Raw genomic sequence first — 14,272 nt, 5'->3', positions numbered from 1 at the left:
TGGTCGGTATTATACGCGACATGTCAAAAATACTACTGCAGACTAGTGTAAAGTTGTAAACCAATCAGTTGAGATGATATTTAAACTGGGTTTGTAAGTGCATAGCACATCCACTTTAGAAGGTTTTTAAATTTTAATTGGTTCCCTTCCAGACATGGTGTTTGGGTTAATATTTAACTTTGGGCTTAAAAGCAAGGAAGCCCAAAAGAGCTCAATAGAGGAGATTTTGTCCGAGGCCCAGAGTCAAGCCCAGATACCTATCTCGAGATAATATGACGGCTTCCTATTAAATGCAAAGGTTAGGTGCTTACAAGGGAAGTGACAACCGATGAAAATCAACGAACTCTTGGCCCAAAAGCACTTTTCCGAATGGTAGAACATGTAAAAATGCTGATGACTCACTATCCTTCAGTTCCTTTCGGGCAAGAGTAAAAGCAGCACAATCAGGATAATTCGCCTATAAATAGGGGAAAAGGGCCTAGAGACAAAGACACTCAATCAATCAAACAAACAAACGTATAACTTGCCTCTCAGTCAAGCAAATATCCAGAAAGTTGTGCTTTGTCCAGATTCTGCACCCTTTTAGCTTTAGACTTCCTTTAGAAAGACATCTTTTGTCTATGTAAAAGCTCTGCTACCTTATTCAAATGTTGTAGTATTGATTCTCTTGTGTATACCCATTTACCTTTCATCCCTCTACTAGTACCTAACCCTTTAGAACTAAAACAAAGAGATCGCAAGACATTCAACCTTGCCCAATAAGGTGAAATCTTGCCCGCCTGTCATTGTTTTGTCTTTCAATTAATAGATCTATTATTATAATGTATTCCCCGGTACATATTCAAGTCATTTCTAATCTTTTGATGATCCAAAGTTCCATCAGTTCTCAGATCTGTGTTCACTTAGTAGTTCTATGGTCACAAGAAGTCAGAATAACTTGGGGCGCAAGTAATCGGCTTAAATACATTTGTTTTGCATCTACCATACATAGATGGCAGTGGCACGCCTTAGCACTTAGTTAGTTTTGATTGCGAGCCTCAAGGCCTACACCTAAGGCCCCATAAAGGCACCTTTCAGAACTAACTTTATCCTCCTCTTGCAAGCATCTCAACAAGCCAAAGCTCGACAAACAACCAAAGTGCCAACTCGTCGAAGAGTTGTGTGCTCAAGCCAGCGACCCCTCCCCGCCAGATTTCCTGCCCAAACACATGGGACTGTTTTGTTTTTCTGCACACATAGCTTTTTCAATTGTTAAGTTTCATGTACAAACATGAAACAATTTTAATATGTTTGATCTCCCAAGTATCATTTCATTCAACGTCAAACTAGCTTAGCAGTGTATGTTAATTTTCTTCTTTGTTATAAATATAATGAAAAGTTAAAGACAAAAGAGGGAATGAAAGTGCATGCTTTGATATGTCTGATACATAAAACCCTCAAGTTTTCCTTGCAAATCCTTGTCAACCTACACTACTGCTCAAGCCAGATGTGATTGAAAACAAATTACTACGAACCAAGTGCATACGCAAGCAACTATTAGTAAAGTAGTAAGTTATTTCTTTAATTAAGTGCAAACCAGCTGGTACACTTGTTGCAAGGACAAATACATCATCAAACTAGAAACAACTTGTGAAGTAAAACTAGTGTTGGCTTTTTGTCAAGCAGTTACTTCATTATGAGATTAAATTGTAGATCAATTTTTAGTTATTATACTTTTTGGGGAGTGCCATTAACCTTCTCACTTACTTTCTCATTTCACCCTTTTCACTTCTACATACTCATGACACATGTATTCTACTAGCACATAAAACTAAAAATTTAATTACTTTTTAGTTGAAAAAATAAAATTTTAATTATACTAACAAATGAAAGAATAGTGTTGTGGGACTGTGATTTTCCAATGCTGGAGTATGGCCGATCAAAATACATATACCTCAATAGTCCGATCATGGACTTAACAGCTCTGATTGGATCCAGAAAGGTAGGCAAAGTCCGCTGACTATATTGAGATTGACCAATGTTGCTCCGCAAGACACATAAATCTAATCTGACTAGGAATCATACGGGTTTCCTATATTTTTGGAGATCTTCCAATATAAGAATTGTTGCAAGTAATTACACTCCTAAGTGGATACAATATGCAATTCTAGATATCTTCTTGGATTCTCCCAGTTTAATATGAATCCCATATCCTAAAATATCTCTCTCTCGGCTAGTACAAATACCCTCATCTAGGCACAATTCAAGTAGCAGATTTGTAACGGATACATTATTCTCTTGTCCACTACTTAATTATTAATATTGCTTACTAACTTCACCGTTTGTGAGCCTTTAGCTTGTACCCCACCAGTGCCAAGACCTGATTTCTGTTGTTGTTTTCTTATAAGCTGAACTCGTTCACCTCATCCATCCACAGTAATGTGCATATTTAAATGCAACAATTGGTGATTTCATTGAGTGCTAAACTCATATTCCCCCGACCAAATCACTCTACCATATCATGTTTGTTAAAGACAAATCTGTGAACGCTGATACTAAGACACAAGGTGGAATCAATCAACTCTCTGATGCCTTTATTGCTCCGAGAAACAATGACGCTAATACTGGCAAAGTTCCCACCATTATGGACCAAAAATGAGAAACCCTATTCCAGATCATAACCTTTGTCAACAATCTTCAAAAGACTTTGAAGGTTTATCTAGCTGAGAATACTCATAGAACTACTCTGCAAACCCAAGTCCCTGTCTTCAAATTTGGAATCTGAATATCATGACTTCTGATAGACAATTGATTATGATAGCACCATTCCAACCCCAGCGGAAACTGTTGATCCAAACTCGCGTGCAAAACAACATGGTGGCTAAATTGTCAGTCATATCACTGTAGGCAAGATCCAAGTTCAGCACAACTTCGATCCCTTGGACACTGCAAGAGCCTCCTACGTAGAGCTTAGGCACCTCGACTTCGACGATTCGGAGTTGTTTGAAGAGCAAGAGTTATACAGGGCATTGTACCATGATAACCTTAGGGATGCTCTAAGAGACACTCAGAATAAACCCTCTAGCTCTTTCTTAAACCATGCATTTCCTCCGGAAAAGTTCAGTTAGCCCAAGTTCAAATACTATTTTGGGGACTTAAATCTGGACTACCATATCGTGCACTATTGAAAGGCTATAGGGCTGTATAACAATAATGATGCATGGGTGTGAAAAATTCTTCCATCCACCCTCGAGGGGCCTTCCATGAGGTGGTTTTTAGAATTGTCATCCTGCTCAATCGACAACATTGATATCATAGCCGACATCTTCGCGAATGCGCTATCTATATAGTGCGATGTCCGCAAGCACTGCAAAGTTGTATTCAACTTGGAGCTTTAATTTAAGAGTTGGATGAGATTGAGAAACTAGTGACTAGCTCACTACGATAGACTTCAAGCAAGGCTTCTACATTCACTCACGTATGTACCAAAAACAGAATAAGAATAAGATGATTACACCACTTTAGTGGAATGCTTTGACATTTTTATGACATTATTTGCTAAGATGATAGACTTTGAAGGAGTTTTAACCTGGATCAGGATAAGAGGTCCTAAATTGAACAAAGAAAAGAGAAACCCAGAAACCAAAATCATCACTCAATTCCTAAACCACCACCTTTGAATTGTAAGAGGTCAGAACTCCTACACATTACTTATCAAAAGGACATGCAAATGGAAAGCTATTGGGACTATTACAGTGGCAGTAGGAACAGTAGAAGAGAAAAAGGGCAATCGAAGCATGCAGTGAAACCAATCCCTACAAAACAGAAAAGCACAGAGGGTAGCAAAATAACTCACCTTTGAAAACAAAAACACAGAGGATTGTATAACAGAACCAAGAAAAAGAAAATGAGCATTGACTGGTCCTTAAAGAGGCAAAACAAAAAAAACACAGAAAACACTCTCTAATCCCTAAATTCATTAAAAATCGCAAAACCATGGGTTGAAACCTAACCAAACAGTATACCACAGATTAAAAAATGAATTTTCATCTTGTCTATTAGCAGATGCAAACAAATACAGACCAAGAATGAGCAAATTTGGCATATAATACATACATACAGACACACGGTGGACATAAGGTTAGGAAACCGTGTGCATTTCACTTGCCGACCCCTTCCACTGACCCAATAAAAAAAGTCATACAAATGACCCTGACTTTCCACTGCTCAGCATGGATACCCCTCCCACTCTCCCTTTCTCTCTCTAACACATAAGCCCCGCCTCTCTTCCTTCCTCTATAAACCCTCACCAAACACGAATGTGCCAAGGCTCCATCGAACCCACCCAACCCTAATTCTTGCACCCACCCCTCTCTTTCTCAGCCACACGCCCTCCTCCCCTCCCCCCTCCCCACCCACTGCCTCTCTCCCTCCCTCCCTCCCTCCCTCCGTAAACCCTTACCAAACACGAATATGCCAAGCCCTATTGAACCACCCAACCCTAATTCAATGCCTTTCATTTCCTCTCTCTTTCTCTTTCTCTTTCTCTCTCTCTCTCTCTCTCTCTCTCTCTCTCTCTCTCTCTCTCTCTCTCTCTCTCTCTCAATTGCATGCCCCCTCTTTTGAACCCCCCAAACCTTAATGGGTTAGGAACAAATGGAATTCCAAAATTGCATAGCTAAATTTCACACAGAGCCACAAGATTAAAAGCCCATATCGGAAGAACCGTCATTTCGAATCCCAAGATGGCCTAGGTCCTAGAGGCAAAAAAGGGCTATGTAGAAAAGGCCCGAAAAATGCATAGCTAGCCTAAATCACAAACTAGCCTCTAAACTAGTGGCAATTCCAAAAACAAAAAACAAAAAATGTCCAATTGATATTGCATTGTAGCTAAGTTACAATGCCACCCATCCCTAACTTTAGACTAAAGTAATATCTCTTAAAAAAATAAAATTTAATGGAATAAATAGAAAGAGATATATCATCTCTCATTTTGAGGACCTATGTGTGAAGTCTAGATTTAATTGTTTGGTGTTCCTTGTCAAAAGTTGTAAACGATGCCACACATGGTCCTAGATAGTTTTAAATTTAAAACTCTATTATGGGTATATTTTGTTGGACTATGTGTCCATAGGTATTGGCTAAAAAACAATCATCAACACAAAAGGTTTGTTCATTCATGTGCACTTCATGCATAAACCTAAGTTCATTCTATCTAACTATGTTGTTTAGTCAAAAATACTCGCTACTATCCAGCTGGCTGGGTACCCAAATTAAGATTACCCATAAGGGTTGACTGACACCTTTTTGTTAAAAACAAGTGTCATTTGTTCTTGATTTGTTGAAAACAAACTACCCTTTTGTTTAAAACCCCAGCTGGGATTCATTAGTTCTTTGGCTAGGAAGATTATATTTTTCTTAAGAATGCATTTATAGCCTTAGGGTTGCCTCTTGTGCTCGTCATCAGAAATCCTAGCCACACAATCACGCTCATGCTGTGACAACCCATCCTGAAATATAATCTATTTTATTCTCTAAAAGCGTGGAATTACTATTTTTACCCTTGAGCGTTGTGTGGTGTTGTTAGGCTTAAGTTTTGGATGTGGACCAAATATGTTAAGTGCTAATTGTTTGGACCCAATAAGAACTCAGGTTTTCCTTGTTTTTGGTTAGATGCAACCTAGATCACACACTCACATACACACATTAACTTGTTGACCTTCTCTCTCTTTCCCTCTCGAGTTTTCTTCCATTTTCGTACAATTGTACCGACAGTTTCTCAAATCTACTTTTTCATGCACGGATCGAGTTTGTAAGCGCCATCATCACCTTCCTTGTAACCATACGAACTCAACTATACCCTTGGTTGGACATGAAGGCTTCGGGAACCTCTGGAACTAAAAGCTCCGATGAGGAGCACTGTTCACTAGTTGTGATTGCGTTGGTTTCAGGTAGTTTTAAGACTTAGAAAGGTTTTATTCTTGCTTTTCTAGTACTTTGGGTTAATTTTGGAGTACTTTTGACATAGAAACACTTGGGTTTAGTGAGTTGCATGGTGGCCGGATTATCGTGACTTTTTTTCGGCAAATTTCCGATGGATTTAGGACCTAAAAGTGGTAAGGAATTATTCCTTTCATCCTAAGCTTCATTTTGGTTCAAAGTTCATGGATTTTGGTTGAGATATGAGTGAGAAATTATGCTTAGAACATTTTCCAGAATCTGGCAATTGCAGCAGTGCCGATGCCAGACTCCGGCGAACCAAGGAAGAAGAAGGCGAGTATTCCGTCAAAGTTGATAGAATATTCTAACGGCGTCAAGTATGTTTAATGGTATATGCTGATTTTTAACGAAATATTCCCTAACGCAGTTAAGATTTCTGTCCAGCGTGCTAGGCACGTGCCTACGCGTGGCCGCGGGTGTGGTAGGAGCGTGAGGGTGCGTGGGACATCAGAAAATTTTTCTAAAAATATGGGGATGTTCATGGGGTTGAGTAGGTCACGATGGTATATTCAAATACCCTAATTGAGCAACGTATGAGAAGTTATTACCTAGTTTTGGTTATGTGCTTTTAAATAAAATTTAAATAGTTGTTTCACATATAGGTGAGACCTATCCAGAGGACGAGCGCAATCAAGCAAAACTCGGGGGCTACGACCCTTCCACATATCAATGAGTGGGCTTTTGGTTTTCAGTATATACTTATATACTTGATATTTTTCCCAGAAAATGTGTTTAAATGAAATTATGTTTTGAAATGCCATGCCTATTGATTTATACTTAGATTATAAATTAGTATAGTAATTGCATAGATCTATGTTCGACACTGTAAATGCTCAGGTAAGTGCCAGGTGAGTTGTAGATTATTAATGTGAGTTAATGATTATTTTGAGATGCATTGAGAGCTCATAAACCTGCAACCCGGTGTTAGTGCTCCCGCCCATGGTTAGAGCACAGTCATTCATGTGATGTTCACCTCCCGCACCATACGCTCACCTTGGATCCAAGTTAGGTGCACAGTCTTGTCGTACAGACCACTATAGGTGGTTCCAACTTGTAGGTGACCTGCAATTATTCGCACAGTCTTCACATGATCGTAGCACTATAGGTGGTTCCAACTTGTAGGTGGTTCCTGTTGTACAGACCACTATAAGTGGTTCCGACTCGTGTGCAGGCATATTTGTTGAGCTATGGGGTCAGCTGTACAGGCCACTTTAGGTGGATCCGACTGATATGTTATTTCTCATGAGATATTTAGCATGGCATACTTACGAATATCACTTTTCTGAGCATGGTTTTGAGTTATGTATATATTCTATTTGTTTGGGAAATTATATAGGTTTTACGGCAAGGGGTTACAACCTTTGATAATTGAAAAGGTTTTGGAAAAACTTTGTTTTTGCCCACTCACACTTTTTGTTTTGCACCCATCCAGGTTTTAAGTAGGAGTCCATGTGGTGGCTTTCGAGGATTTGACGGAGGTTCTAACAGATTATCACTAATGTAGGATCACCTTTGTGTATTATATAATTAGTACTTGTCCTGCTGGACTGCACTTAGGCTACTTATGCTCTGGTTATGTGTAATCACATTTAATCTCGTTACTTGCACTTTATATTATCTAGTACTCTTAATTAGTTTGGTTTTTATTTATTCGTATTTCTCTATATCAATTTCATTTCTGCACTGAGCACAGGGTTACATCACTCTCACGTGACGGCCAGCATGCCTCGATCTAGGTCGGGGTGTGTCACATGCACTAAACACCCAAATCATTGCATATTAAGGTAGTATTGTCTTTGTGATTTTGTTTTTTGTGTTTGGTCAAGTTTTCCAAGTTTCAAATCTTTAAACTGACCACTTTTTGGATTCATGTCAGTTTTATCCTTCAAGTGTTTGGCTAGTGAAACTAATTGGACATTGAATCCAAATTTGCATCAACTTCATCACAACATCATTTGCATAAGTTGATTTAGTTTTGGTGCCACAAGGTAAAGAGCTCAGGAGGAGCTACCACTTTGTGAAGACCGAAGGAATTCATCTCATGTAAGGTAAGGTTGCACAAAGGTACAAGCTGCTTCATAGATTAGGATCTAGGAATTGAGCTTGTGTGGTTACTTTGTAAGAATCTTGTTTACACTAATGAATTGGACTCGGTCGAGAGTCCCCGATTTTTAGCCCAGTGGATAGGAGCATATTTATGTGACTTAGTTAGCTTGTTTTCTTGCATTTTCATAGTTAGTTTCTATTTATTATAGTGATTTAAGCTATTTTCGTGTGTTTGTAGGTCCAAATGACAAAGTTGACAAGAAAGTGCAATTTGGAGCATTTTGGAGCAGTTTTGGGCTGGAATGGATAGCTTACATATGGAGCACAAGGAATGGACGAATTTGAAGTTCAAGAGAGGCTAGGAATGTGTTAAAGAGTTGAAGAAATTAATTCAAGTCATTGAAGATAAGGAATCAGCTAAAAGGAAGGAACATTTTCCAAAACCTTATCCAACCTTATCTTATCCAAACTAACCTTATCTTATCTTATCATATCCTAATCTTATCATACCTTAATTCCAGCTGCAAGGGGGGTCAATTACACTTTAAATCACCTAAATACCCTTTCTAGAAGCCTTATCACCTGCCCTAGATTGGTGCTGCACCTTTTATTTCTTTTCTTCTAGAAATCTGCCAAATATTCCATTCTATAAGCTTTGGCCGAATTTCCTAGTCCTTTTTCTCTAGGATTGTGTAATCCTTTTCCTCCACTACTTTGTGCCAAACCCTAGTCCTTTTCCTTCAAGAATTGTGTCAAACTTATCCCTCTCATCTCAGGGATTTGTGCCGAGTTTCCTAAGCCTATAAATACAAATTTTCTGCCACAAATCAGAACCACTACCCCTATATTCATTCTACACCATAATTCACACCAATTTCTCAGACATTCATTAAGTAATGCAGCAAGGAAGGAAGGAGAATAAGGAGCTTTGTGTCATGGCTTGCAATCCAAGGAGGGTTCGAATCTGCCATTGGAGTTGCTAGGACGTTCTTGGTTCTTTCTATCCTTAAATTTGTTTCAATGTTTGTTTTAATTTGGTTTTATGTTTTCAAAGACATGAGGAAGTAATTTCTTTTTAGTTAGAGGTGAATTCGAAGCCATCATTATATGCTTTATATGAATTGATTACATCCAGTTATTTTTTCTTAAGTCTTGAATGTGATTTGCTTATCTGAGTTATTAAAACTTGTTTTGTTTGATTGAGGATGCATACTTAGTTTGCATGCATAAACTTGATGCTAGATTATAAGGGAGTTTCACCTAATTGTTATGAACTTATATTTTCAAGTACTGGAAGTCACTAGTCATGATTGTGTTAAGTAAATCCTAGGCAGGAGTACCATGCTTTTCATAGTTACGAATACCTCGTCAATGCTTATGGTTTTCAAAGAACTTAATGACCTTTGATATATTTTCTATCATGCTTTTCATAGTTAGGGGACTTGAGAAGGATAATTTGGTTGTGATGCGTATCCCGTCCAATTCAATGAAATAAGGAAAATCTGATGGTTAATTTGTGCTAGCACGGTTAACTTGGGGTGTTGTCATTCATGGTTTAAAGGAATAATAATTGGAAATTGGTTTGTTTGCATATGTCATGTGTGGGGATGGACCCTCTAACTAGCCTTTCACCTTTTTAATTCACCTTAAATTCGTTTTCATTGTTTATTTATGCAAAGTTTATGTTTTAAGTCTTAAATTTGTCAAAAACAATCCCCTTTTCATTAAGTCTTGTTAGTTGAGTCATAATCTGTTTTCTTTTAGTCTTTTGAGTCAAGTAAAGTTTTATTTTCGTCTAAATCACTTGTTAGGTCTAGAATTGAGTTTTTTTTATTGTTTGTTGCTGTTCTGAGTGTTTTGAGTCAGTTTTAAGTCTATAGAGTCTAGTTTAGTGTTTTTTAGTCTTATTTGTGTTGATTAGCATCCCTAGTTAATCCCCGGTCTAGAATGATCCCTACTTACATCTTTACTACAATTGTCAACAATAGGGTTTAATTTGTGTGTCGAGTTAATTTTCACATCACCCAGATGTAAGTTTTTCTGGCTAAAAACATCTTGTGTTGATTATTGTTTTACTTGGTTTTATATCTTACCTTTTGTATATGAAACATGATCACCAAGACATGCACATAGACTTGTCCATGCAACTATGTATATTAGAGTTTGAGTTTGTACTAAAGTGAACCTTAGTTAACTAGGAACACTTCAGTAAACCTAGCTTTTAAATTGATTGATTTCGCATCGTAAACTAACATATCTGATCTTAGTTTACTGGTGTTTCTGACATATATAGATTTATCTTAGTTGACTGGTGTTGCTAACTAACATATATAGATTTATCTTAGTTGACTGGTGTTGCTACCTAATGTTCTAAGATATTCCACCTAGTACCAATTTCAAGTGGTATCAAAGCTTTACTCTAAATATACATAGAATGATCTTTGGGAACTACTAGTATTGGGTGGAATTTCACCATGGATCGTGGTCCTGTTGCTGGATCTTGCAACTCTCCTCTATTCTTTGATGGAATGAACTATGTTGCTTGAAGTGAGAAGTTTCAAATCTTCATGGAAACATAGGATTTAAATGCTATTGATTATCTTATGCATAAATGGAAGGCTCCTTTAAGGATTGCTGATGGAGAATCTGTGATAAAGGCCAAAGGTGAGTGAACTCAAGGATTGTTGATGGCTAATAAAAAGCACGAAAATGTCATTGTTTTAGCCATCTCACCAACTTAGTTTTCTCATATCCGTTATTGCACCACTACAAAACAAGCTTAGGACAACCTATGAATGAGACAATGGTTGTACAAAAGATATTAAGAACCTTGCCTAAGAGATTCCAAGCAAAGAAGGCAAACATTCAAGAATTTGAAGACATAAATTAGATTAATCTTGGAAAATTGGTGGGTAAACTCATAACCTATGAAATGGAGCTTGACATGGAAGAAGGTGATTCCAAGAAAAGTAAAGAAGTTGCTCTTCAAAATGTGAAAAAGAGGTGTGTTGAAAATAAATCATGTGATCAATCCTTTGAAGATGATCTTGCTTTGTTTGTTAAGCAATTTAGAAGACTCCTTAAAAACAAGGGCAATGAGGTCAAAAGGACTAGAGAATCATCAACTAATCACATAACTCAAACTCATGGAAAGTTCAGTTTTGGAGGAAAACAAGGAAAAATTGTTGATAAAAGGGACAAGTCATTCTCTAATGTATTTGGACCTTGTTTTGCCTATGGTGGAAGTGGACATCGTGATGTTGAGTGTGCAAACAACCAAGTGTCAAATAGAAAGCATGATAAAGTCATGATGGCCACATGGAGTGATAGTGAAGATGAAGATTCTGTCTGTTTTGACAAGTCATCAGATGTTGAAGAAGATGTTGTTGCCTTTGCTGAAGAAGTGTCTTCTAATAATAATGAGGTTGTGTTGAATGATCGAGAAAATATATCACATCATGATATGTCTGCCATGTATGACTCTGTTTTATGAGACTTATGTTGTAAAATTGGACAATATAGAAATGTCACTGAAAATATATGAGTTGCAAGAAGAAATTAAGTCTTCTTGACTAGTCAGACCTGATTTGAGTGAAAAAGTTGTTTCTCTTGAGGCTCAAGTTAGGGTACTAAATATAAGGGGCTTTATTTATGAGGATAAAGATGAAAGAGATGATCTTACTGCTGCACCTGAAGCTTAAGTATAGAAGTTTATCAAAATTTTCAAGAAACTATGTTATGTTAACTTCATTTGTCGAGGGCAAATAATGAAATATATTGTGATGCTAACCTGAAGTTAAAGCCTAAACTAAACGTGGCTAACAATAGCTCAAAGTGCCTGATCAGTAGGGATGAGACAATCAATGATTTGTTAAGTTTTGGAAAATCATCTCATGACACGTGTGATCTTGGTTCATTCGAAGCAAATTCAAGTTCTGTGTGCAGCTACACCAAAGCTGTGGAGAAATCATTGCATGTGACCTTTATGGCCAAATCTTCCTTGAAAAGATTCATTTTCACATGCCATCACTATGGTAAACTTGGTCATATTCGACCAATGTGCATAAAACATTCCCTAGAAAAAAAGAATGACTCGAAGGTTCAGGTTGATCGACTAGCCATGAAAGTCAACATAATGGCATAATTTGTTGATTCTTTTAGCTCAAACAATATCAAGTCTATTCAAGGAGGCATTATAGAGGCTCTGATAAATGTCTAGTTACTTACTGTTTATGTGGTACAAACTAACACACAAATTAAACCCTATAAATTATGCAATAGTAGTATGAGTAAGTAGGGATCATTCTATTCTAAGGATTAGAAGGAATGCTAATCAAAACAAATTAAACTTGTAAAACTAAAAACTAAGTTAAACTAACATCTAAACAATGACTGGGGGATTTTGCACGAATTTAATGAAAACAAAAGCAAATGTCAACAAGTAAATTAAGTTGTGAATAAAATATGGGTGAGAGGATAGCTAGAGGATTCTTCTCCACACATGAAACATATGCATACAAATCGATTTCTAGTTATTCTTCCTATAAACCATGAATGACAATGCCCAAATTAACTATGAACAGCACTAATTAACTCTCAGATTTTCCTAAGTACATTGAATTGGACTCAGCGACGCAACCAAATTATTCTTCTCAAATTCCCTAACTATGAAAACCATGATAAAGATACATCTCAAAGATCATTAAGTTCTGTGAAAATCATAAGCATTGACAAAGCATTCGTAACTATGAAAAGCATGATACTCCTGTCAATAATTTACTTAACTCAATCATGACTAATGACTTTTACTACTTGCAAATGTAAGTTCATAACGATTAGGTGAAATTCCCTTATATTCTAGCATCAAATCCCTGCATGCAAACTAAGTATGCATCCTTAATAAACATATAAGAATAAGTTTTCTATAAAGCAGATAAGTAAATCGCATTCATGTTTTATGGAACAATAAATGGATATAATTAATTTATATAAAACATATGATCATGGCTTCAAATTCATCTCTAGCTAAAAAGAAACTTAGTTACACATATTCATCATAATTGAAAAGAAATCTAAAATAAACATTAAAACTAAACAAGGATAGAAAGAACTTGACAGGAGCATATTTATGCGACATAGTTAGCTTGTTCTTGTGCATTTGTGTTGTTATTTCTTAGTTAATTATGTATTTTAAGCTATTTTCGTGTGTTTGTAGGTTCAAATAACAAAGTTGGCAACAAAGTGCTATTTGGAGCACTTTGGAGCATTTTTGGGCCAAGATTAGATAGTGCAAGCATGGAGACATGAGGATGGACGTTTTTGAAGATTAGAAGGCTAGAAATCATTATGTGTGTGTGCAAGTGTGTTGACCTACAACTACAAACACTCATCCACTACACCCATTACATCCACTCATTACCAAACATCCATCCACTACACCCATTACATCCGCTCATTACCAAACACTCATCCACTACACCCATTACATCCACTCATTACCAAACATCCATCCACTACACCCATTACATCCACTCATTACCAAACACTCATCCACTACACCCATTACATCCACTCATTACCACAACCCACTCATTACCAAACATCCATCCACTACACCCATTACATCCACTCATTCCCAAACACTCACCCACTACACCCATTACATCCACTCATTACCAAACACTCATCCACTACACCCATTGCATCCACTCATTACCAAACATCCATCCACTACACCCATTACATCCACTCATTACCAAACATTCACCCACTACACCCATTACATCCACTCATTACCAAACATCCATCCACTACACCCATTACATCCACTCATTACCACAACATACACCACTACCACCTTAATGAGATGGTGGTCCTCTCCCTAGCCTATAAATACATCCACCCTTCACCATAACAAAGAAGAGGGAGAAAAAGATCCATCAAAAGACACTACATTCACATCTCACAACTCCATACACTTACACTTTCATTCCTTGGCCGAGAGAACACAATCCACCTATCCACCATTCACCATAACTCACCTATATCCATCCACCACCATAATTTACCACTCATCCATCAAACCACACCTTGTGTCGCAACAAAGAGAAGAAGGGGGACCTTTGGACGTGCTTGCCATTCAAGTTGGATTGTTGGAGCGTTTTTAGGTGTTTTCATTCTTTTGTTTTCAATGTCTAAATTTGTTTATCTTTGCTTTGTGAGTATGAGGAACTAAACCCCCCTTAGC

This window comes from Malus domestica, chromosome 09 (genome assembly GCF_042453785.1).
Source record: "Malus domestica chromosome 09, GDT2T_hap1".
NCBI classification, from domain to species: Eukaryota; Viridiplantae; Streptophyta; class Magnoliopsida; order Rosales; family Rosaceae; genus Malus; species Malus domestica.
The sequence above is the reverse complement of the archived record's forward strand: the minus strand, read 5'-3'. Positions refer to the sequence as shown.